Source organism: Mobula birostris, chromosome 1, assembly GCF_030028105.1.
Source record: "Mobula birostris isolate sMobBir1 chromosome 1, sMobBir1.hap1, whole genome shotgun sequence".
Lineage (NCBI taxonomy): Eukaryota > Metazoa > Chordata > Chondrichthyes > Myliobatiformes > Myliobatidae > Mobula > Mobula birostris.
The window spans coordinates 30102840-30129526 of record NC_092370.1 but is presented as its reverse complement, the minus strand read 5'-3'; positions in this window follow the sequence as shown (position 1 = coordinate 30129526).

Genomic DNA, 26687 nt, shown 5'->3' with positions numbered 1-26687 from the left:
CTGCGAAGAATTTGGACTTAAAAGAAGCTTTTTGCTTAAAGAATCCTAGAGGCACAAGTTTCCAAGTGAATTTAGGAGATATGTCAAATAACAAAGTTACTGAAAGTACTGATGAAAGGCTTGTGACATTTACTGATTCTCTCTTCACAGATACTGCCTGGAATATTGCATACTTCCAGTATTCTCTGTGTTTTTCACACATTTCATGAATCTGCAATATTTTAATTAGGGGTACCAATATTATTTTCAACCCTTGCTGCTTAATTCTCTGACCGTTTTCCCACTTCTTGATAAAATTCACTATATCATTTTCCTATCATGTTCACATATTCAGTGTTTTAACAGCCCTCATTTATCCACAACTCACATCCAATGCCAGCTTTCATCAGGCTGCTTAACAAACTACGAGCCCACGGTATAACAGCAAATATTCTAGCATGAATAAAGCTCATTGGCAGGAAGCAAAGGGTGGGAATAAAGGGAGCCTTTTCTGGCTGGCTGCCCGGTGACTAGTGGTGTTCCTCAGGAGTCTGTGTTGTGAGGGATACTTTTTACATTATATGTCAATGATTTGGATGATGGAGTTGATGGCTTTGTTGCAAAGTTTGTAGACAATATGAAGACAGGTGGAGGGGCAGATAGTTTTGAGGAAGTAAAGAAGCTACAGAAGGACTTAAACAGATAAGGAGAAAGGGCAAAAAATAGCAGATGGAATACAGTGTCCGGAAGTGTATGGTCATACACTTTGGTAGAAGAAAAGAAATGAATGTTGATTATTTCCTATATGGAGGGAAAATACTAAAACTGAGGTGCAAAGGGACTTAGGAGTCCTTGTGCAGGATTCTTTAAAGGTTAATTTGCAGGTTGAGTCTGTGGTGAGGACAGCAAATGCAATGTTAGGATTCATTTCAAGAGGACTAGAATATAAAAGCAAAGGTATAATGTTGAAACTTTATAAAGCACTGGTGAGGCCTCATTTAGAGTATTGTGAGCAGGTTTGAGCCCCTTATCTTGGAAGAGATGTGCTGAGACTCGAGAGGGTTCAAAGGAGGTTCGTATAAAAGATACCTTTGCCAATGGCAGCTGTGGAGGCCAAGTCTTATGTATATTTAAGGCAGAGGTTAATAGATTTTTGATTATCAAGACATGAAGGGATAGAAAGCAATGGATTGGGGATGAGAGGAAAATTGGATCAGCCATGAAATGGCAGAGCAGACTTGATGGGCCAAATGGAGTAATTCTGCTCCTATACCTTATGGTCTTATGTTGGGAAATGTATGATAATACATTTTGTTAAAAGGAACAATAGTGTGAATTATTATCTAAATGGAGGGAAGTTTCAAACATCAGAGGTGCAGAGGGACTTAGCAGTCCTCGTGCAAGACTCCCAGAAGATTAACTTACAGGTTGAGAGTGTGGAAAAGAAGGCAAATGCAACATTGGCATTTATTTCAAGGGGAATAGAATATAAAAGCAAAGAGATAATGCTGAACCTTTATAAGATGCGAGGCAGACCGCACTTGGAATATTATTAACAGTTTTGGCCCCCACATTTCCAAAAGGATGTGTTGTCATTGGAGAGAATCCAGAGGAGCTTCATGAGGAGGATTCTGGCATTGAAGGAGTTAACATATGAAGAGCATTTGGTAGCTTATGGCCTGTACTCGCTGGAATTTAGAAAAATGCATGTGGAGCTCATTGAAACCTACCGAATGTTGAAACAACTAGATCGGGTGAATTTGAAGAGGATGTTTCCTACGGTGGAGGTATGAAGAATGAGAGGGCATAGTGTCAAAATCAAGGGACCTTTTAACGTGGAGGTAAGGAGGATGTTTTTTAGCCAGAGAGTGGTGAATCTGTGGAACGCACTGCCACAGACTGCAGTGGAGGCCGTCCATGAGTGTATTTAAGGCAGAAGTTGATAGTTTCCCGATCGGTCAGAGCATCAGTGGATATGGCAAAAAGGCAGGTGTATAGGGTTGAGTGGGATCCAGGATCAGCTAAGATAGAATGGCGGAGCAGACTCGATGGGCTGAATGGCCTAATTGTGTTCCTATGTCTTATGGTAGCAATGAAGATCCGCCATCATGTCAATAGCTTCTCTTGGTTTTCACCATGGTCAGTCATGCAAGTCCCAGGTGGACACTCAGGAATACCATCACACTCAGATGTTGAAGGGTTCTTCATTGCTGTTTCTGTAACAATTTTTGTTTTACCAGTCATTGTTGTTAGCCCTGAGCTGAACCCACGAGTCTGGAGGACCGTTAGACCACTCTTAGTCTTTCCTCTACCCTTTGACCTGTTTGGCATGGGTGACCCCACCAAGAGCCAAAGCATAAAGCCCTGACTCTAGCCAACATAGCTCTCTGGGTCATTGTGGCACACAAGCCTCCAAACCCAACAACAAGTTTGTCGTCCTCTCGGAGGGTGGATATTAATAGTGTTCCTTAATGCTGTTGAGAGTACAGTATAGTTCTCAAGGTGTCCTAAAATTCATCAGGTACTTCAGCTAATTCATTCAGTGGGCCACACAACATACTTCAGGGACAGTAAATGGAAATTTTAAAAAACTGCAGATGTGGGAAATCTGAAATAAAAACAGAAAAAGCTGGAAACCCTCTCCAGGTTGGGAAGTATTTGTGGAAAGAGAAGCGGTTAACACAGTGAATCTAAAATCCTTAATCAGAACTGAGGAATATCGGATCAGATACCTGAAACATTCAGCACTTCTCTTTCCATGGATACCTCGTGACCTGCAGAGATGTTCCAGTATTTTCCATTAATATTCCATCTGCCAGTCAAGACAATGAAATGCCCCCTTTAGTATGACAAAGACAATCTGCACTTACTTGATATCTGCAATCTGACAACTAGATTCAGAATTCCAGTGGCCACTTTCACAGAATGGAGCCTTACCAAAAGCTATTCAGCCCATCAAGTCTAGGGTACTTTGTGCTACCAATCAGGAATCTCCAACATCTAAAAACAACATCTAATAAATAATGTCACGAGCAACATGGTGCTGGGAAAGATGGTGACATGAAATCTAGCCACATTATACAGTCAAGGAGTAAGAAAAGCTGTATTGCATTGGCTGATCCCATGTACCATGTCTGCTGAAGTAGAACTCGTAGTTTGTAAAGTGTACTGTAAATGAGGGAATTTTCCATTCTCTAGCTCTCCCTATTTCTCTTCCTGTGGGTGCTCATCCTTTGTACTTGCTCTGATGTTGCAAAAAGCAGAACTATTGTCATATAGTCATAGAACACAAGAGCACAGAAACAGAGCTTCTGGGTCATCTAGTCTGTACCGAACCATTCATCTTCCGAATCTCATCGACCTGTATCTGGACCAGAGCCATCCATACCCCTCCTGTCCATGTACCAATCTAAATTTCTCTTAAATGTTGATGTTGACCCCAAATCCACCACTTGTGCTGGCAGCTCGTTTCATATTCTCACCACCCACTGAGTGAAGAAGTTCTCCCTAAACACTTCACCTCTCTCCTTTAACCAATGACCTCTAGTATCAGTATCGCCCAACCTCAGTGGAAAAAGCCTGCTTGCATTTACCCTACCTATACACCTCATAATTGTGTATGCCTGTATCAAATCTCCTCGCTATCTTCTATATACATTCTAGGGAAAATAGTCTTAACCTATTCAACTTTTCCCTACAGGTCCTCAAATCCCAGCAACATCTGTGTAAATTTTCTCGGCACTCTTTCGATACATCCTGTAGGTCGGTGACCAAAACAGGGAACAACACTCCAAGTTAGGCCTCACCAACATCTTATACACTGTCATCATAACATCCCAGCTCCTGACTCAATACGTTGATTTATGAAGGCCAAAGTGCTGAAAGCTTTCTTTATGACCCTACCTACCTGTGACACCACTTTCAGGGAATTTTGGATCTGGATTCCCAAATCCCTCTGTTCTACCACACTCCTCGGTATCCTATCACTCCCTGAGTAAGACCTACACTGTTTGGTCCACCCAAAGTGCAACACTTGTCTGGATTAAATCTTGTCTTTGTGGGACTCTGCAGATTGTGCAGAAGCAACATTCCTTTTTAAGCCTTGTACAGCCTAATTGCATTCACTCACGGATTTCTACACAGCCAAAACTCCAAATAATGAGATCTGTATAACCTTTCGTTGGTCTCTATTCGTCATTGCTGTGCTCCTCCAGTGCACCTAAATCGTGATTCATTAATCTTCCCACGTTGAAAGAAATATTGGTTGTAGCGTGCATCATTGTCTAGGCTGAGCAAAACACAAAAAATGCTGGAGGAACTCAGCAGGCCAGGCAGCATCTATGGAAAAGAGTACAGTCAATGTTTCTGGCCGAGACTCTTCAGCAGGACTGGCCCTGGCATAGATGCTGCCTGGCCTGCTGAATTTATCCAGCATTTTGTGTGTGTTGCACATCAAAGTTGCTGGTGAACGCAGCAGGCCAGGCAGCATCTCTAGGAAGAGGTGCAGTCGACGTTTCAGGCCAAGACCCTTCGTCAGGACTAACTGAAGGAAGAGTGAGTAAGGGATTTGAAAGTTGGAGGGGGAGGGGGAGATCCAAAATGATAGGAGAAGACAGGAGGGGGAGGGATGGAGCCAAGAGCTGGACAGGTGATAGGCAAAAGGGGATACGAGAGGATCATGGGACAGGAGGTCCGGGAAGAAAGACAAGGGGGTGGGGGGGACCCAGAGGATGGGCAAGAGGTATATTCAGAGGGACACAGAGGGAGAAAAAGGAGAGTGAGAGAAAGAATGTGTGTATAAAAATAAGTAACAGATGGGGTACGAGGGGGAGGTGGGGCATTAGCGGAAGTTGGAGAAGTCGATGTTCATGCCATCAGGTTGGAGGCTACCCAGACGGAATATAAGGTGTTGTTCCTCCAACCTGAGTGTGGCTTCATCTTTACAGTAGAGGAGGCCGTGGATAGACATGTCAGAATGGGAATGGGATGTGAAATTAAAATGTGTGGCCACTGGGAGATCCTGCTTTCTCTGGCGGACAGAGCGTAGATGTTCAGCAAAGCGGTCTCCCAGTCTGCGTCGGGTCTTGCCAATATATAAAAGGCCACATCGGGAGCACCGGATGCAGTATATCACCCCAGTCCGGTGCTCCCGATGTGGCCTTTTATATATTGGCAAGACCCGACGCAGACTGGGAGACCGCTTTGCTGAACATCTACGCTCTGTCCGCCAGAGAAAGCAGGATCTCCCAGTGGCCACACATTTTAATTCCACATCCCATTCCCATTCTGACATGTCTATCCACGGCCTCCTCTACTGTAAAGATGAAGCCACACTCAGGTTGGAGGAACAACACCTTATATTCCGTCTGGGTAGCCTCCAACCTGATGGCATGAACATCGACTTCTCTAACTTCCGCTAGGCCCCACTTCCCCCTCGTACCCCATCTGTTACTTATTTTTATGCACACATTCGTTCTCTCACTCTCCTTTTTCTCCCTCTGTGTCCCTCTGAATATACCTCTTGCCCATCCTCTGGGTCCCCCCACCCTTGTCTTTCTTCCCGGACTTCCTGTCCCATGATCCTCTCGTATCCCCTTTTGCCAATCACCTGTCCAGCTCTTGGCTCCATCCCTCCCCCTCCTGTCTTCTCCTATCATTTTGGATCTCCCCCTCCCCCTCCAACTTTCAAATCCCTTACTCACTCTTCCTTCAGTTAATCCTGACGAAGGGTCTCGGCCTGAAACGTCGACTGCACCTCTTCCTAGAGATGCTGCCTGGCCTGCTGCGTTCACCAGCAACTTTGATGTGTGTTGCTTGAAACTCCAGCATCTGCAGAATTCCTGTTGTTTTTTGTGTGTGTTGCTTGGATTTCCAGCATCTTCCAATTCTCTCTTGTTTGTGATGGTCTAGGCTGAATCATTTTTCTGGTACTGTACTAATGGCACAGAAAGAGTGTGGAACAGATGGTGGCGTCACATTCTAGATAGATATGAAACTCAAGAAAAAAAAAATCTACAGGCACTGGAAACCTGAAATTTAACAGAAAATGCTGAGGTGGGTGGGGGGAGGGGGAACGTAGCAGCATCTGCGGAAAGAAAAACTGTCAATATTTTGTGTTTTCAACACTTTGTCAAGACTGGGCCCATTGACTGTTGGCTGTTTCTCTTACTTGGCTGTTAACTCCTGACCTGCTGAGTTTTTTCCAGCATTTACCATTTTTATCAGAATCAGAATCAGAATCAGGTTCAATCTCACTGGCAAGTGAGATTTGTTAACTGAGCAGCAGCAGTTCAATGCTATGCATAATATAGAAGAAAGAATAATAATACTAAATAAGTAAATCATTTACACTATATGTATATTGGATAGATGAAAATCGTGCAAAAAAATTGAAATAATATACATTTTAAAAAGTGAGGTAGTGTTCAAGGGTTCAATATCCATTTAGGAATCGGATGGCAGAGGGGAAGAAGCTGTTCCTGAATCGCTGAGTGTGTGCATTCAGGTTTCTGTACCTCCTACCTGATGGTAACAATGAGAAAAGGGCATGCCCTGGGTGCTAAAGGACCTTAATAATGGACGCTGCCATTCCGAGACACCGCTCCTTGAAGATGTCCTGGGTACTTTGTAGGCTAGTACCCAAGATGGAACTGACTAAAATTATAACCCTCTGCAGCTTCTTTTGGTCCTGTGCAGTAGCCACACCTCACCACCCCCCCCCCCCCCACCCAATACCAGACGGTGATGCAGCCTGTCAGGATGCTCTCCAAGGTACAACTATAGAAGTTTTTGAGTGTATTTGGTGACATGCCAAATCTCTTCAAATTCCTAGTGAAATATAGTCTCAGACTTGACTTCTTTATAACTTCATCAATACGTTGGAACTAGGTTAGGTCTTCAGAGATCTTGACACCCAGGAACCTGAAATTGTTCACTCTCTCCACTTCTGATCCCTCTATGAGGATTGGTATGTGTTCCTTCGTCTTACCCTTCCTGAAGTCCACAGTCAGCTCTTTTGTCTTACTGACGTTGAGTGCCAGGTTGTTGCCGTGGCACCACTCCACTAGTTGGCATATCTCACTCCTGTACGCCCTCTCATCACCATCTGAGATTCTACCAACAGTGGTTGTATCATCAGCAAATTTATAGATGGCATTTGAGCTATACCTATCCACTCAGTCACGTGTATATAGAGAGTAGAGCAGTGGGCTAAGCACACACCCCTGAGGTGCACCAGTGTTGAGTGTCAGTGAGGAGGAGATGTTATCACCAATCCACACAGGTTGCGGTCTTCCAGTTAAGAAGTTGAAGGTCCAATTGCAGAGGGAAGTACAGAGGCCCAGGTTTTGTAACTTCTCACAGTATGAGCTACAGTCAATGAACAGCGTCCTGACATAGGTGTTTGTGTTGCCCAGGTGGTCTAAAGCTGTGTGAAGAGCCATTGAGATTGCATCTGTCATTGAACTATTGTGGCAATAGGCAAATTGCAATGGGTCCAGGTCCTTGCTGAGGCAGGAGTTCAGTCTAGTCTTGACCAACCTCTCACAGCATTTTATCACTGTAGATGTGAGGGCTACCCGGCGATAGTCATTAAGGCAGCCCACGCTACTCTTCTTAGGCACTGGTATAATCGTTGCCTTTCTGAAACAAGTGGGAATTTCCCTCCCATAGCAATGAGAGGTTGAAAATGTCCTTGAATACTCCCACCAGTTGGTTGGCTCAGGTTTTCAGAGCCTTACCAGGTGCTCCATCGGGACCTTCCATCTTGCAAGCCTCTGAGACGGAGATCACAGGGTCATCAGGTGCAGCAGGGATCTTCACACCCGTAGTTAAATTCTCCCTTTCAAAGTGTGCATAGAAGGCGTTGAGATCATCCGGTAGTGAAACATCACTGCCATTCATGTTACTGGGCTTCGCTTTATAGGAAGTAATGTCTTGCAAGCCCTTCCAGAGATGTCATACCTCCAAAGCCGCCTCCAACCTCGTTCAAAATTGTCCCTTTACCCTTGAAATAGCCTCTGTAAATCATACCTGGTTTTGTGATATAGACTTGTGTCACCAGACTTGATCTAGCCACAGATCTAGCCTTCAGTAGACAACATACCTCTTGGTTCATCCACAGCTTTTGGTTTGGGAATGTACAGTAGATCTTTGTAGGCACACGCTCATCCACACAGCTTTTAATGAAAACGGTAACTGCGGCATACTCATCCAGGTTCGAAGATGAATCCCTGAATACAGTCCAGTCTACCAATTCAAAGCAGTCCTGTAGTCGCTCCTGTGCTTCCCTTGTTCATAGTCATGGTCATAGTCACAGTCATACTTTATTGATCCCAGGGGAAATTGGTTTTCGTTACAGTTGCACCTTACCTTCATTCCTTCATAGTCATACCTTCTTGGTCCTCACTACTGGTGCTGCAGTCTTCAGTCTCTGCCTATACTCAGGGAGTAGAAGTACGGTCAGGTGATCAGACTTCCCAAAGTAAGGGCATGGAGTAGCACGATAGACATTCTTAATGGTGGTGAAACAATGGTCCAGTGTGTTGTTTCTTCTAGTACTGCAAGTGAAAAGTTGATGGTAATTGCTTAGTGATTTTTTTCAGACTGGTCTGGTTAAAATCCCCCAAAATGATGGTGAAGGCGTTAGAGTGCGCTGTTTCGTGCATGTTAATCCTATTGCTCAGATTATCTAAAGCCTGATTGACATTGGCCTTAGGTGGAATGTATACTGCTACCAAAATGACCCCAGAGAACTTACGTGGTAGGTAAAAAGGACAGCATTTTACTGCTAGATAAAGGTCCAGTGGGCAGAATTGGGACAGCACTGATATATTTGTGCACCAAGAAGAGTTGACCATGAGGCATACTCCTCCACCTCTGCTTTTGGGACACTCTATAGTTCTATCCTGACAGTGTATAGTAAATCCGTCAATCTGGATCGCTGCCTTCCGTACAGAAGGGGTTAACCAGGATTCTGTGAAACAAAGGACACAAGTGGTCCTAATGTCCCTCTGATAAAACATAGAACATAGAATAGTACAGCACAGTACAGGCCCTTTGGCCCACAATGTTGTGCCGACCCTCAAACCCTGCCTCCCAGATACCCCCACATTAAATTCCTCCATATACTTGTCTAGTAGTCTCTTAAATTTCACTAGTGTATCTACCTCCACCACTGACTCAGGCAGTGCATTCCACGCACTAACCAGTCTCTGAGTAAAAAACCTTCCTCTAATATCCCCCTTGAACTTCCCACCCCTTACCTTAAAGCCATGTCCTCTTGTATTGATCAGTGGTGCCATGGGGAAGAGGCGCTGGCTGTCCACTCTATCTATTCCTCTTAATATCTTGTACACCTCTATGCTGTCTCCTCTCATCCCCCTTCTCTCCAAAGAGTAAAGCCCTAGCTCCCTTAATCTCTGATCATAATGCATACTCTCTAAACCAGGCAGCATTCTGGTAAATCTCCTCTGTACCCTTTCCAATGTTTCCACATCCTTCTTATAGTGAGGTGTCCAGAACTGGACACAATACTCCAAGTGTGGCCTAACCAGAGTTTTATAGAGCTGCATCATTACCTCGCGACTCCTAAACTCTATCCCTCGACTTATGAAAGCTTTCTTAACTACCCTATCTACCTGTGAGGCAACTTTCAGGGATCTGTGGACATGTATCCCCAGATCCCTCTGCTCCTCCACACTACCAAGTATTCTGCCATTTACTTTGTACTCTGCCTTGGAGTTTGTCCTTCCAAAGTGTACCACCTCACATTTCTCCAGGTTGAACTCCATTTGCCACTTCTTAGCTCACTTCCGCAACGTATCAATGTCTCTCTGCAATCTTCGACAATCCTCCACACTATCTACAACACCACCAACCTTTGTGTCATCTGCAAACTTGCCAACTCACCCTTCTACCCTCACATCCAGGTCATTAATAAAAATCACGAAAAGTAGAGGTCCCAGATCCAATCCTTGTGGGACACCACTAGACACAACCCTCCAATCCAAATGTACTCCCTCCACCATGACCCTCTGCTTTCTGCAGGCATGTCAATTCTGATTCAGCGCCCTAGCTCTGAGATAATCGATGTTATTCACCAGAGACCGCACGTTTGCCAGCAAGATAGTCAGTATTGGAAGTTTAAAGTCCTGTTTCCTTAAACACACTTGTAACCCGATCTATGGTCACGCTTCCTCTGTGAGTGCTTCTGAGTTTTGGAGGATCCATGGACATGTATCCCAACATCCTTCTGTTCCTTCACACTGCTGTGTCTCCCGCCATTAACATTGTACTCTGTCATCAAGTTCGACCTTTTAAGGTGTATCACACTCTTCCAGATTGAACACCGTTTTACCACTTCTCAAATGCCTTATCAGTAGGACTAGAGTGGCTCAAGATAGCAGCTCGCCTTCTCAAGGGTAATTAGGAATAGACAATAAGTATCAGCCTTGCATGTGATACCCAGATTCTGGTAACACAATAAATAAAGCTAGTTCTACAACCCTCTTGCCTATTTGCATATCTCCAAATCTATTTACTTGCACTTGTCAATTTTAGTATTCCAAACTAACTATTGTATTTTCATCTCCTGTGGTCCTAAATTTTGAGCTTCTAAATTCCATCCCAAAAACTTATTCACAAGTTTAGTTTGTTTTAATCCTTTGGAACATTCCTTAGATCTCATCAGTCAAGTTTTGGTAATTTGACCAAATAGCTCCATGTGGATTGACTATACTACTTATACGCTGCTGTTCAGACTCTTACCCATCCCTTCTCGCTCATAACATATGAAGAAGCAGGTGGAGTAGACTCTTTTGCTTCTTTTGACAGCTCAGCTGGTCAGTGAGGGCGTGGCCAATTTCTCTGCATGAACTACAGATTTCTTGGTTTCCTTAAATCTAAAAATCGCTCTCTTTCTTGAGAATTCCCAGTGACTGAGCCTCCACTGACACATAGGCAGAACATTCCAAGGACTTACTGCCCTTTGGGTGAAGAAATTTCTCCTCAAAATGGTTGCATTTTATTCCTCTAAACTCAAGAGAGTATGGCCTTAGTTTGTGTGTCCTCTCCTCTCTGTATCCCAGATGTCCATTCCCTAATCCTTTCTTGCTCACCAGCAGAAATGATTTACTGTGATGAAGGATCTCAGGCCAAAATGCCAACTGCTTATTCCTCTCCATAGATGTTGCCCGACCTGCTGAGTTCCTCCAGCATTCTGTGTGTGTTGCTCTGTGTTTCATTCATCATTTTACTTGCCGTTGCTTTTTCCTTGACATTTCTACTTACTTTCGGGCTGGTCAGCCATGATTGGCAATTCATCTTGGAGAAGGAAAATGCTGATCTCTAGCCTCTGCTGCCTTCTGGCTATACCCACTGCTGGGGAAGGCTTCAGGAGTAAACCTCAAGGGAAAAGTCCGGAGTTGACATCCCAAAGATAGTCCTACCTGCATTCGAGTTCAACACTGACTGGCGACTCCTGCGATGTTGCTGGTGCCAACCTGTATCAGCCTCAACGATTTCTTTGTGTTCACCAGATGCATGGAGAAGGGGTGCTTGCTACAGGTGTAACAGTTTGCTCTCCAAATTGTTCTGCCCCGGTTCGTGTATCTGGACAGCTAGGTTACACTGTATATGGTCGACTCTGACCAACAGAGTCCCTACTTATTTTACTGCTATTGTTGTTCTTGACTCTATGGGAAATATCCCACAATAAAATTGCTGAGTAAAATTCCTGATTTTCCAGAAACTCTTCCCCCAGTGCCAATTACATATCACTTCATATGATGATCCAACCCTGTCTTGTTCCAGCTAGCAATGCTCAATAATCTGATGATATGAGTATTGATTTCTCCTTCCAGTTAACAAGTATTCCCCCCCCCATCCCCACTCTGACCTTTTACTTCTTCTTACCTGCCTATTACTTCCCCCAGTCCCCGCCTCCTTCCCAATCTCTTCTCCTATCAAAGCCCTTGACCTTTCCCACCCACCTGGCTTCACCGATCACATTCCAGCTAGCCTCTTTCCCCACCCCCTCCTTTTTATACTGGCATCTTCCCCCTTCCTTCTCAGTCCTAAAGAAGGGTCTTGGCTTGAAATGTTGACCATCTATTCAGTTCCATAGATGCTGCCTGACCTACTGTGTTCCTCCAGCATTTTGTGTGTGTTGGTTTGGATTTCCAATATCTACAGACTTTCTCGTGTTCTCAATAATACTTGGTGCTTTGCCATATGTAGTCCCCTTTAACTCACCGTATAATACAACCAGGGTGCCAGTCTCTAGGCTGACATTTACAAATTACAAATGTTGGGGATAAAGTGGTGCCTTATTAGAAGGATTCTCTTCCTCTGCTCTTTCTTTTGGATGTGGGCCATTAGTTATCAAAGCAGAACTTAGAGGAACAAAAAGTAAAAGTGTTCTTCATTGCCGACTTTCATAAATCACTTGAAAGTGCAAACCATACCCAGCTGCAATGCCTGATTGACAGCGAAAGTTCACCATCTCAGATACATTAAGTGAAGCATGGAACGCATTGAATTATTGTAACTGGGGTATAAAAGGTGGAATAGGAATGGACACAAGGATTTTGATTATTTCTGCTCTGAATTAGTGAAGTAGTTGAGAGAAAGGTACCGGTGTTTGAGGTAGTCACAATGGATGAAGCAATTAGAAATCTATAAAGACCACAAATGAAGAAATAGTGGCAGATGAAATTCAGTAGAAATTGCAGCCATGTTTTTTATTGATGGAAAAGCAGGTGGAAGTTTAAGTCCAAGTTTAACTCTCATTCAATCATATACATGTACACAGTTAAACATCATTCCTCGGGAACAAGATGCAAAACACAGTACTTATATTTGCACATAGCACATATAATTACAATTTAGAGTCACACACAGCACATATGAGTTACGATTCAGAGTCACACACACACATATTAGTTACAATTTTGAGTTACACACAACACATATCGTTATGATGCAATATGAGCACAAGTCTCTGAGTGGCATGGCCTGAAGTTTGGTGGTGCATGGGATCCTGTTCTGGAGCCACGTTTCTACAAGAACATGCACACAACAGTTCCTCATCTCACTTTGGGTCAGCCATAGTCAAAGGCAATCCATTTTGTCTTCCAGGGAGCAAACATTGGAGAACAGTACCAATGGGAGAGCTGGACTACAAAGACCAGCCAGCTCTCCCATTGGTGCAGTGGGCTCACTGGGATCCATCCTTGGCTGGAGCCTGCAAAGGTCAGCCCTCAACCCACTGTGGGGCCCCCTACACCTCTGTTCTCCCCCACACCGCCTCTGGTGCCCTCTCCCCTGTGTGGCTACAATGGGCAATGCTGCAGCATGAGAGCCCGGTCCTTGTATCAACCCAAGTCCACGCAGTTCTTCTGCCGTCAGTCTCACCACTTAACTGGAGAAACAAACTTGCAGAGTTATGTATTACTAATATCCAACTGATTCTTGTGATTACAAGGAAAACTTTTAAGACAAACATTTGCACAATTTATTGGAACTGGAGAGGCTGCTGGGACTAAGTGCGACAGCATCTTCCTGAAAGTGTATCATTGGAGGACTTAGAGACCATTCAAAGGAAGAAGGATTCTGGAGCAAGGTGTAACAAGACAGCAATGGAAAAAGTAGCTCAAAGGCTTAAATACATTTCCCAAAGGTTTAAATATTTGTCCAGTGAATTACTGCCTGACAATAAAATCAAAAAATGCTGCAAATTCTCAACAGGTCAGGCAGAGAGTGAAGAGGAAAACAAGCATCAATATTTCAGTTCAGAATCAGAATCAGGTCTATTATCACCAGCATGTGTCATGAAATTTGTTAACTTAGCAGCAGCAGTTCAATGTAATACATAATATAGAAGATAAATAAATAAATCAATTACAATATATGTATATTGAACAGATTAAAAATCATGCAAAGAACAGAAATAATATATATTAAAAAAGTGTGGTAGTGTTCATAGGTTCAATGTCTATTTCGGATTCAGATGGCAGAGGGGAAGAAGCTGTTCCTGAATCACTGAGTGTGTGCCTTCAGGCTTCTATACCTCCTACCTGATGATAACAATGAGAAAAAGGCATGCCCTGGGTGCTGGGGGTCCTTAATAATGGACGTTGCTTCTTGAAGATGTCCTGGGTACTTTGTAGGTTAGTACGGAAGATGGAGCCAATTAAATTTACAGACCTCTGCAGCTACTTTCGGTCCTGTGCAATAGCTTCCCGCCCCCTCATACCAGACAGTGATGCAGCCTGTCAGAATGCTCTCCACGGACATCTATAGAAGTTTTCAAATGTTTTTGTTGATATACCAAATCTCTTCAAACTCCTGATGAAGTATATTCCTAACGAAGTTGGAATCTAATGAGAAAGCATGCCACTGTGCAATGCCTCAATCCGGGACTGTGGGTTCCTTGAAGTTGTCCAACATCATGTCAGCCCAAAGGCTGTTCAGGGTGTGCAGCCAGTGTGCATTGTGCCACCCGTTGGGGTGAACTTTTGTTCTATTAGCTAACATGCACTGAGACAGATTTTAGCATGAGGTACAGAAGAAGTGAGCATTGTGGGGAATGTCCTGCCAACAAGAGACTAGAACTACTTTGAGGGTGAGGCACTAATATGCTGACAGCATGCTGCATGCCCTAAATTTCAAAATAACAAGGTGAAGTCACCCAGAAACAGGTCTGGGATGGGGGGATCCAGTCGCTAAAAGGGACTAGTACAATCATTATTGTTCAAGAGCACTCTGGTAGTTAATCCTCCCCACTAACATCAATTCATGATTGCCTTCTGGGGTCATTCCAGCCTCACTCCCCAGACAAGTGACTGGACTCCAAGGTTCCTGGCTGATTCGGATAGACAATCAAACAACTCAAGAAATTTCCACACACAAAGCACTAGAGGAAGTCAGCAGGTCGGGAAGCATCTATGGAGAGAAATAAACAGTTGACGCTTCAGGCCGAGAGTCTTCTGCAAAATTTTCTGTGTCTCAAGAAACTGGAGACAGGCAAGGTCCATTTAGGAACTACATATGTCAAGAAGAACTGACAGAAACAGTGTCGATTGGGGACGCGTTCATCCGTGTAGGATTCCACGCAGGAAATGTGGCTGCGGGTCAGGGATACAAGAGTATTTAAGGAAACGTGGTTTTAAGCTCCCAATACCAACAATCATGTTGATAAACGTACAGTCTCTGGTGAATAAAATCGATGATCTCAGAGCTAGGGTGCCGAATCAGAGGGACATTAGGACCACGAGTGTCCTTTGTTTCACGGAATTCTGGTTAACCCCTTCGGTACCGGATGCAGTGATTCAGATCAACGGGTTTACTCTACACCATCAGGATAGATCTACAGAGTCTCTCAAAAGCAGAGGTAGAGGAGTATGCCTCATGATCAACTCTTCTTGGTGCACAAATATATCAGTGCTGTCCCAATCCTGCTCACTCGACCTGGAATATCTAGCAGTAAGGTGCTGTCCTTTTTACCAACCATGGGATTTCTCCGGGGTCATTTTGGTAGCAGTTTACGTTCCACCTCAGGCCAATGTCAATCAGGCCTTTGACGATCTAAGCAATGGGATCAACATGCACGAAACAGCGCATCCTAATGCCTTCACTGTTGTTTTGGGAGATTTTAACCAGGCCACTCTAAAAAAATCACTAAGCAATTACCATCAACAGATCACTTGCAATACCAGAGTATACAACACACTATTCCACGCACTCATTTCAGGAAGTCTGATCATCTGACTGTACTTCTACTCCCTGAGTATAGGCAGAGACTGAAGACTGCAGCACCAGCAGTGAGGACCAAAAAGGTATGAACAAGGGATGCACAGGAGCAACTACAGGACTGCTTTGAATCGGGGGCACGAGGAATTCTGCAGATGCTGGAAATTCAAGCAAAACACATCAAAGTTGCTGGTGAACGCAGCAGGCCAGGCAGCATCTCTAGGAAGAGGTACAGTCGACGTTTCAGGTTGAGACCCTTCGTCAGGCGACGTTTCAGGCCAAGACCCTTCGTCAGGTGACGAAGGGTTTCGGCCTGAAACGTCGACTGTACCTCTTCCTAGAGATGCTGCCTGGCCTGCTGCATTCACCAGCAACTTTGAATCGGTGGACTGGATTGTATTCAGGGATTCATCTTCAAACCTGGATGAGTATGCTGCAGTTGTAACTGACTTCATTAAAATGTGTGTGGATGAGTGTGTGCCCACAAAGACTTACTGTACGTGCCCAAATCATAAGCTGTGGATAAACCAGGAGGTACGTTGTCTGCTGAAGGCTAGATCTGTGGCATTCAAGTCTGGCAACCAAGACCTATTCCAGAAAACCAGGTATAATTTGCGGAGGGCTATTTCAAGGGCAAAGAGAAATTTCAAGTGAGGTTGGAGGTGACATCGGTGTACATTCAGCCAGAGACTCATTCCACCGAGATGCAGCACAGAGCGTCATAGGAAGTCATTCCTGCCTGTGGTCATCAAACTTTACAACTCCTCCCTCGGAGGGTCAGACACCCTGAGCCAATAGGCTGGTCCTGGACTTATTTCATAATTTACTGGCATAATTTACATATTACTATTTAACTATTTATAGTTCTATTACTATTTATTATTTATGGTGCAACTGTAACGAAAACCAATTTCCCCCGGGATCAATAAAGTATGACTATGACTATGACTATGACTATGCACGGCAACTCTGGCAGGGTCTGCAAGACATCACCTCCTACAAAGCAAACCCAGTAGCGTGAATGGCAGCGATGCTTCACTGCCAGATTAACTCAACACCTTCTATGCACGTTTCTATCTCTGCTGCAACTGATGACCCTGTGATCTCCATCTCAGAGGCCAATGTTAGCCTGTCTTAAAGAGAGTGAACCCTCACAAGGTGGAAGGTCCCATTGGAGTACCTGGTAAGGCTCTGAAAACCTGTGCCAACTAACTAGCGGGAGTATTCAAGGACTTTTTCAACCTCTCACTGCTATGGGCTGAAGTTCCCACTTGCTTCAAAAAGGCAACAATTATACCAGTGCCTAAGAAGAATAATGTGGGCTGCCTTAATGACTATTGCCCCGTAGCACTCACATCTACAGTGACAAAATGCCTTGAGAGGTTGGTCATGACTCGACTGAACTCCTGCCTCAGCAAGGACCTGGACCCATTGCAATTTGCCTGTCGTCACAATAGATCAATGGCAGATGCATTCTCAGTGGCTCTTCACACAGCTTTAGACCACCTGGACAACACAAACACCTATGTCAGGATGCTGTTCATCGACTATAGCTCAGCATTTAATAACATCATTCCCACAATCCTGATTGAGAAGTTGCAGAACCTGGGCCTCTGTACCTCCCTCTGCAATTGAATCTTCAACTTCCTAACTGGAAGATCACAATCTGTGCAGATTGGTGATAACATATCCTCCTTGCTCATGATCAACACTGGCGCACCTCAGGGGTGTGTGCTTAGCCTACTGCTCTACTCTCTATAGACACATGACTGTGTGGTTAGGCGTAGCTCAAGTACCATCTATAAATCTGCTGAGGATACAACCATTGTTGGTAGAATCTCAGGTGTTGATGAGAGGGCATACAGCAGTGAGATATGCCAACTAGTAGAGTGGTGTCACAGCAACAACCTGTCACTCAATGTCAATAAGACGAAAGAGCTGATTGTGGATTTCAGGAAGGGTAAGATGAAGGAACACATACCAATCCTCATAGAGGGATCAGAAGTGGAGAGAGTGAGCAGCTTCAAGTTCCTGGGTATCAAGATCTCTGAGGATCTAACTTGGTCCCAACATATCGATGTAGTTATAAAGAAGTTACAGAGAAAGGTTGAACAAGTTAGGTCTTTATTCTTTGGAGCGTAGAAGGTTGTGGGGGGACTTGATAGAGGTGTTTAAAATTATGAGGGGGATTGGTAGAGTTGACGTGTATAGGCTTTTTCCATTGAGAGTGGGGAAGATTAAAACAAGAGGACATGAGTTGAGAGTTAAAGGACAGAAGTTCAGGGGTAACATGAGGGGGAACTTCTTTACTCAGAGAGTGGTAGCTGTGTGGAATGAGCTTCCAGCAGAAGTGGTTGAGGCAGGTTCGATGTTGTCTTTTAAAGTTAAATTGGATAGATATATGGACAGGAATGGAATGGAGGGTGGGACTAGGAGAGGGTAAGAGTTTGGCACGGACTAGAAGGGCCGAGATGGCCTTTTTCCGTGCTGTAATTGTTATATGGTTAAGGCAAGACAGTGGCTATACTTTATTAGGAGTTTGAAGAGATTTGGTATTGTAACAAATACACTCAAAAACTTCTATAGTTGTACCGTGGACAGCATTCTGACAGGCTGCATCACTGTCTGGTATGGAGGGGCTACTGCACAGGACTGAAAGAAGCTGCAGAAGGTTGTAAATCTAGTCAGCTCCATCTTGGGTACTAGCTTACAAAGTACCCAGGACATCTTCAGGGACCAGTGTCTCAGAAAGGCAGCGTCCATTATTAAGGACCTCCAGCACTCAAGGCATGCCCTTTTCTCACTGTTACCATCAAATAGGAGGTACAGAAGCCTGAAGCCACACACTCAGCGATTCAGGAACAGATGATTACTAAATGGATATTGAATCTTTGGACACTACCTCACTTTTTTTAATTTGCAATATTTCTGTTTTTGCACTTTTTAAAATCTATTCAATATACATAATTGATTTACTTGTTTATTTATTATTTTTTTATTTTATTTATTCTGATTCTGAGATGAATGACTTGATGCAACTTCGGCTGAGGCAGTGGAGTCTGGTACGAAGTTGCATTCTTAGAGGAAGTTGGGAATTTAGCCATGAGTTCTTTAGCAAAATTAAATCAGGGGGTAACAAAGCTAAGGATCTGTAGGAGCAGTGTCAGGTGAATCCTTACACAAGAAAATCTGCAGATGCTAGAACTCCAAAGCAACACACACAAAATGCTGGAGGAACTCAGCAGGTCAGGCAGCACCTATGGGAAAGAATAAACAGTCGACGTTTCAGGCTGAGACCCTTCATCAAGAGTAACTTATGATGGTTGGTTCTAACGTGAATTTGAGTTTTATCTGTATTACTATTTTTATTACTGCAAGGTCACTGAGTTGCTATTGATAGTGATGGGAGGAAAATTTCTCCTGCCCTAGTTTCCACTCTACTTATTCCTCCTCAGCTTCTATTTTCCCATTTTCAGATTGCCCTCTCTGTGATAAGATACTTCCCGTTTCCCTTGCTGATGGTACAAAGCCACTGGCAAAATTATTCAACTACTGGGAACCCAAATACTCCATGTAAATGTTGCAACATTCATAGAAGTTGTGTGTTGAGACATCATACGGATGAGCATGCTATGGTTTTATATTACATGGTCAGAACCTCATGTGATTTCTCTCCTGAGCTGAAGCTCACAATCAAAAATGGTGCTTCCAAACTTCCATCATTTTCAGCTTCAGAAATAACCTTCAGAGAGGACCTTAATCTCAGATATTTTTTGAAAATTAAATACAATTCTAGATTTAAGTTAACCATGTTAATTGTATCCACCAATAACAATACTTCCTTCGCAATATCAAACATCTTTCAACATAGATGAAAAATTTTATCAGCTGCACATTGCCAAGTTAGCAGTTATATCAGGTCAGTTCAAAGTGTATTCTTTTATGATAGCTTTAACCAAATATTGAAACAAGAATGATTTTGAAAATATATAAATTATTACTCTTGACCACATAAATACTGTAGGCTAAATGATAAAACACACACTCAGATTAATGAAGTCCTATTCATTTAATTGTAACAACTGTCAATAGCTTACTAGAATTAGGAAGTTAATTTCTTTAACAGACAAAAGAAGGCTTTGGAAAATGGCAGAAGCAATAAATGAGAATGGAAGCATTTTACATAATGTTGGAACGCAGCCGTCTTGCTGACAGCCATCAGCAGTGCAGCTACCTTCCTCCTTGAGTGAATTCATGGATATTGTTGGGGGAGGGGAATTATTGTTGATTTACAATCAGGCTGTACCCTCAGACAGGGTTCAAAAATCTTATAACATTACCATTTTGTGACAGCGGAGTAAAAGAAAGCATGAGGTAACATTAAACGTTTAACATCCAGAACAGTAGAATTTGGCACAATGCCAGGACACAATAAAAACTGTTCAGCTAGTTATGGGTTTCTCACCATAACAGTTAAATAAACACCGGCGTTTTGCCACCTAACCTAGGTTAGAGTAATCTTAAAAGCATTCCGAATACACTGATGCAAATGCAAGAAATTAAACTCTCGTTTCATGCAGAAATCCATGAATGCTGCTCACCTGTCCATGCAAAATTTCAATAACCTTTTTGTGGATGTTCACTACAATGATACCATTTTTTATTCCAACTGCTTTCTTTTTGTTTATTTTTCCCCATCCGTCTATCTTTTCTTGCTTATTTCTGGAAAAAAAATGTTTATGGTTGTTTCCTGCTTAATATTATAATTTTAGCCAACAACTCTAGTACAAGATAAATTAATTATAAACATCAAACCTTACATGGAGAAAGACAAACATATGAGAAAGCACTCGCTAAACTGCATAAGGCTTACTATGCGCATGTTTAATTTGTGCTGTCTTTGTACACTGTGCACTGGTTTATAGGCATGCTTCAAAAATGAATGGGTGCCTTCTCTGTATGTTTAAAAAATGATCAATCTGGTTTATTCCAAGACGAAGAGGTTTTTGTATGTCGAAGATTTGTATATGTTAGCAGTTTAGGAATGCAGTGGTAATATATTTGAAATACAATACCTAACCATCCTAATCTTTGTGAGTGCAAGATGGGGAATGCTTTGAAGTGTAAATCTGAAAACTAAGTAATGTTGGTTATTCTCAAAAAAACATGAAAGCTAATATATTAAGTAAAGATATATTACCATGACAGTTTGCAGTATAACAAACAGGAATCTTTATTTACATATAATGTTATTTTCTTTCATTATACTGGAAGAAATAACTGTGTTGCCACTAGGTGGCTTTTCCTGATCTCCCCCACCCCCTCCCCATTACAGCACCCCCCCCCCACAATTAGTCTGTAATATGTTCATAGTATAAACAAAGATAAAATTTTAACCATAAAACTCATCTGGGATGCTCATGTAATCTGCTAATTTTGATCCATGCCACCTTTAATTAGAATCTCAAATCCAAGTTATATAGATCAATAATTTTAATTTCTGAATTGTCTTTTGATCCTTGCATTTCATGTTTGTTTGTTAAAAAAATGAGCTGTAGAACAAAGCTGATAATTTATGCAGAAAACAGTCTCCCAGCAGAGCATACAAGCACATTCCTCGCCATCAACAGCAGAATGCAGACTAGGCTTGACACTGGTCTAATTAGCATGCAGATATGCATCGCCTCATTGGAAATTCAAATTGCTTTTTTTATAATGTACCTCAAATTGTGCTACTTCAAACATTGTATTTGATTTCCAAAGCCCCCTGGGCATCACATAATATCTAGCTTCATCCCAGGGTATGGAGCATTTATTGAACAATCTGCCGCGACTGTTCCTGGCTTTCGGAAAACACCCAAACATTGTAGCCCTGGGACTAGCTTTCCATCCTGTCAGCCAGCAAATACTCTTCTTTGGAATTCGGGATGCCACGCTTGTAGGTTAAGTGACGATACGTGAAATCTTTATCCCGCAGTGGCAGCTCTGGGAAAGGGTTGTCTCTGTGTGCCACACGCTGTGGAGAGGGAGTGCTCATTTTCAGCACGTAAATATGTGCCACATAGCTAAAGCTGTGCGTGCCAGTATTCCATTCTTGAATAAGCAGAATGGCCAGATCACAGTGCTTACGCTTCTATTCCATCTCTTGCACAAGGCGTCGTCTGTTGCAGCGTATCAGTGTCAGTGTTGTGAGTTATGTGTGAAAAGTTGTCTGAGGCAAAACTGACATGTAAGGAGATTCCTGCCAACATCAGGGCCCCTAATGCCATGCAGCAACAAGTGGCAGAATCAATGGTGTACAGTTATTCAGCAATGTAATTCATTTCACTGGCTTTGGCTTCTGGCCAGCTCCGCCATCTGTCTCTCTCTCTCTCTCTCTCTCTCTCTCTCTCTCTCTCTCTCTCTCTCTCTCTCTCTTTCTCGCTCTCTCTCTCTTCCCTTTCTCTCTCTCTCTCCTCTCTCTCTCTCTCGCTCGCATTTGCCCTAGATTCCGTAATGTTACGTGCTTGCCATCCTTATTCCATGTCAGAGGTACAGCACAAGTCTCGTCCCCATTTCGACGCAAATTTTACATCAGTCCGGTGCAGTGGCATGTTGGTCAATGCCAGGCAAAAGGAGACAGTAAGTGAAAGCAGAGGGGTGGCTGTGAGGACATGGTATTCTTGTTTCCGATATCCGGTACATCAGCATTCATTTAAAGCAGAGAAAGGGATCTAACTCACACGGTGATTTCCTCTGCTTCGTTAGACCATCTTTATTATCCTTATCGGATACTGGCATCGCATGCCACCGCAGAGCTCGTGAGGGTGCCTACAGTAAAATGCTTGTAGATAACTGCCACCAAGCAGCCTCCTGCCTTGAAAATAGGGCGACTACTTCAGGATCTTATGCATGCTTGCTGTTTGAAGCTGCAGAAAAGTGAATAATCAATTAACTATTGATTTCTTGTAAGTTTTGGTAAATTTCAAAGGCAAGACAAAGAGCATGGTTTAAACAGAACACAGCGGGGACCTGGCGTAAATTAGACAACAAACAGCAGTCTGGAATAAACTAACGCCTCATCAGAAAATCATCTTGGAAGAATTAATGCTAGCTGTTGGAAGACAATGGTTGCTTTAATCAAAGCGGCAGGCAAACAACAGTATTACTCGTGAATGTGAAAGCGGATCTAATTATAACTGCCCACAATTTTATGGTGGCTTCGAGTAGTGTAACAGATGCAAAGGTGTTCTCTTTACGAAGCAAGAAGCAGACCTTGAAATATGGCTCATGGATTATAATGGACGTTTTGAGATTTTAAAACCTTCCTATTCATCAAAACTGCACTGCAGTTAATTTGTTTATCAGGAGGTATTTCTACTTCATCGTGAGATACTCTCACCAATATGATCTGTTGTTCATCGAACGAAGATAATACCTGTTTGTAGTGTTACATTTATTGCTTGTTTTATTTCTAGTATTAAGTAAATAGAGTGACCTTGGTTTGTAAGTAGGTTGGTATTGTACATATTTAAATGTTACATTCCTTTTTCTGCGTTCATTTGCAGCTAAGAATTGCAGATAAGAATTGATTGGCGTAAATTTTGTTATTAAGCTCTTTGAAATATAGTACAATACTGTAGAAATTGTCAGCTGATGAGATCTATAATTACTGCAGTATTATTTCCAGAAAAAAAAATGAGCTATGGATTTTGACTATAAAGCAGAATATTCTAATCAGTAGTATAGCCTGTGATGCTGTTAGTATGCAAAGCACTCCTTTTATGTTAGGCAGAGTGCAGGGTACAATAACATTTTAACTCTTTCTTACCTTGCAATATTAATAAGATATCTTGCTTTATTTTTAATCAAAAAGCATTTGGTTTAATTTGAACATTGGTCTTGAGAAAGGTTCGTTTCTTTCAAGTTTGCAGCGTGGCTTTAAATCATTAAAACTATGCTGAGAGCTGTAAATCAGCAAGATCAAAAGTGGGTTATTTTCCTTCTTAAAGAGAAAGTCATCCAGAGGCCATTCCATTCATTTAGTATCCAGAAGGACCAATTTTATTCAAGCTGCCTCACAAAGCCATGTCAGAGAACACTATAACCCCATTCACACTGGAATTCTTAATTTAATCTTGCTCTTAGCAGAACTGTGTAAACAAGGCCAAATACCAACATTTAATCGGAATACAAAGTAGAATCTCAAGTCACAGTTGGAATCACAATCACTTTAACTCAAGAACATGCAAACTGAAGTATGCATGGGCTAGAAACTGAGGTTCCTATATGCTATTTGTAATCGTTAATTGTATGAGATAATAACAGACAAAATGCACAGTAACCTTGTCATTGATGACCATGGGTGTATTGACTTCAGGTGTTATGGACAGACAAAATATATTCAAAGGAAAATCTGAATGTGAACAAATATTCTAAGACTAACTTTAAGAGTATTCAACTGGGAAGGTGAATGCAGTGTGCTTGGTCTTATGCCGATGCTATGTAAAGAGAGTTACATTTCACTCCCTTAAGGTATTTATGCTTAATTTTGAATGTCTGGCATTGCTAACATATTTACCTATGTACAAACAAGGTAAATGTTTACTTTTAACTGAACAGTTGGAGGTAAAATGATCTCCACATGCCAAATGAAGTGGCACAAAAAGTAATTTGATAATAATTGGCCAAACGTGAGCTGGAAATGTTAAGCAACGTGAGGGCCAAGCATTTTGCTGCAGCAACCAAACTAAATGGGTGAACTCTCTAAGCAAGTTTTCATTGTATAGATTTTCATCATGTGATTTTTTGGACTGATGTTATGTAATCACCTTGGACCGACAGTTACAAAATGTGATCCCCTCGAGATGTAAAGTTATAGCATTACGTCCTGACCAAATATAGCACTTGTCAGAATTTTATTTTACTAAACTGTGTGCAATCATCAACGCTTATTTATGCTTAACTATAAAATTTCATTAGAGTTTGCTTAATAATTTACTATAGTTTTATATCGTACATTAATGGATGGCTGGCATGGAGCACATCAATCTAAAACAGTGCTAATTGTGTTATGATCCAGAAGCCGGAAAGTAATCATTCAAGGAGAGTGGATCTGTCATAACTGAGGATTGTTTCCATTTTGTGACGATGAGATCGCCATTTTAGTGGTTTCAGAATCTAATATAATTTTGAATAAATTCCTTTGAATGCCATTCGATCATATATCAACTGGAAATACACGGGGGAAGGATTAGGAGTCTCTTTGTGCTATTGAACTGCTATTAGAAGAACCATAATATTGGTGGGCTGAAAGGAATGTTTCTGCTACGTTCTGGAACATGTTTTGCCAAGGAACACGACTGATATGGATTCAACGTTTCCAATGTCTATTCCTACCTGTGGACTTTCCTCAAGCAAGATAAAAGATTGGTTTTTGTGAAAGCCAGTGTACAGAAAACAACACATCTTCTCTATGAAGCAATGGTTATTGTCGCTACTTAAACTGCAACTACTGCCCAAAGGATCATGATAGAAACACCACCTTATCGGTTTAGATTCAGCAGACCACCTTTTACATCACAAGACTGGAATTCAATTCAGCACCATTAGGAGATTATATGAAATGGCATAACTCAAATTAATACAGAGCCATGAAGAATATTATGCAAATAAGAGCAAATAGCACTCATCCATCGAATTCATTCATTTAGAATGAATGTTTATTGTTTATTTTCTCCAGTAGCTATCAAAAGTAGCTCAACGTCACAGTATATTTCAGGTTTGGATATGGAGAATGACTGTAAATTGTAATCATTGTTACATGATCTTTAAAACTGTTGCTAGTATTGTCAGGTGTCGAATGATAATTCTTTCAGTATGAACTTCTCTTAGTTAACCTTGTGATAAGCCTTTTCTGGCACTGTATTTTTTGTTGTAGCATCACATACAGCTACACAACATGAAAGTGTATCACGGGCATGCAACAGTTACTAACAAAAAGAAACAGAAGGGCATAAACTGAAGCACGAAAGCTAATAATTAAGAAGATGTTCTCAAAATGAAAAATGTCAAAGTTGTAAAAATGATGAAGGAAAATTTACTCGAGTGGGTTTTGCTTCAGCAACATTGATTGTGTGAATAATTTTCTTCTAGGCGTGGTTGCAATATGCAGTTGTTTACCATCTAAGTTTCACAGAAAATCTGTTTGCCATTTGTTATATTAGTAAGGAAGTGCACTGATAAATGCAACTACATCACTGTAACTATAGAGGTTCATGCCCATGTCATGCAATTTCCAAAATATAGCAGGAGTTGTTCAGATAGACACAAATCCATAAAATGGTGTAAATGAAAGCAGCATACCAAATGACACTACTTAGTCTTACTGGCTGCAATTATTAATCTGATGTGAGCTGAGAACCTGCACCCTGGATCACCCTCACTCCCTGTAGAGTCAGAAATTATATAAACTAGAAATCTGATGAGATAATGTAAACTAAATTGTAGAAATCACGGATATACAAGACTTTAGGAGCCTGCGAGTGAACTTAGTAACTCTGGGGTCAAATGAATATCCATACAGGTCTTTTCTAATGCTGCATATCCCAACTTAATTGAATTTTGAATTTCAAGTAGTGGGAGTAATGTTAATGCTGTTCAAACCTTTCAAATTCTTCTTACTTCTTTTGTCAGTGGCTATAATTGACAGGGTCGTCATCTCTTGTTCATCCCTTGTTGCCATCAGGAGATGACGATCAATCAACCAACCAACTATTGCAAAGAATGGTAGCGTAATGGTTAGCACAACGCATTACAGTGCAGTCAACCGGGTTTCAATTCCCGCCACTACCTATAAGGAGTTTGTATGTCCTCCCTTTGAGTGCGTGCGTTTCCTCCCACAGTCCAAAGACGTATCGGTCAGTGGGTTAATTTGTCATTGTGAATTATCCCATGACTAGGCTAGGATTAAATCGGAG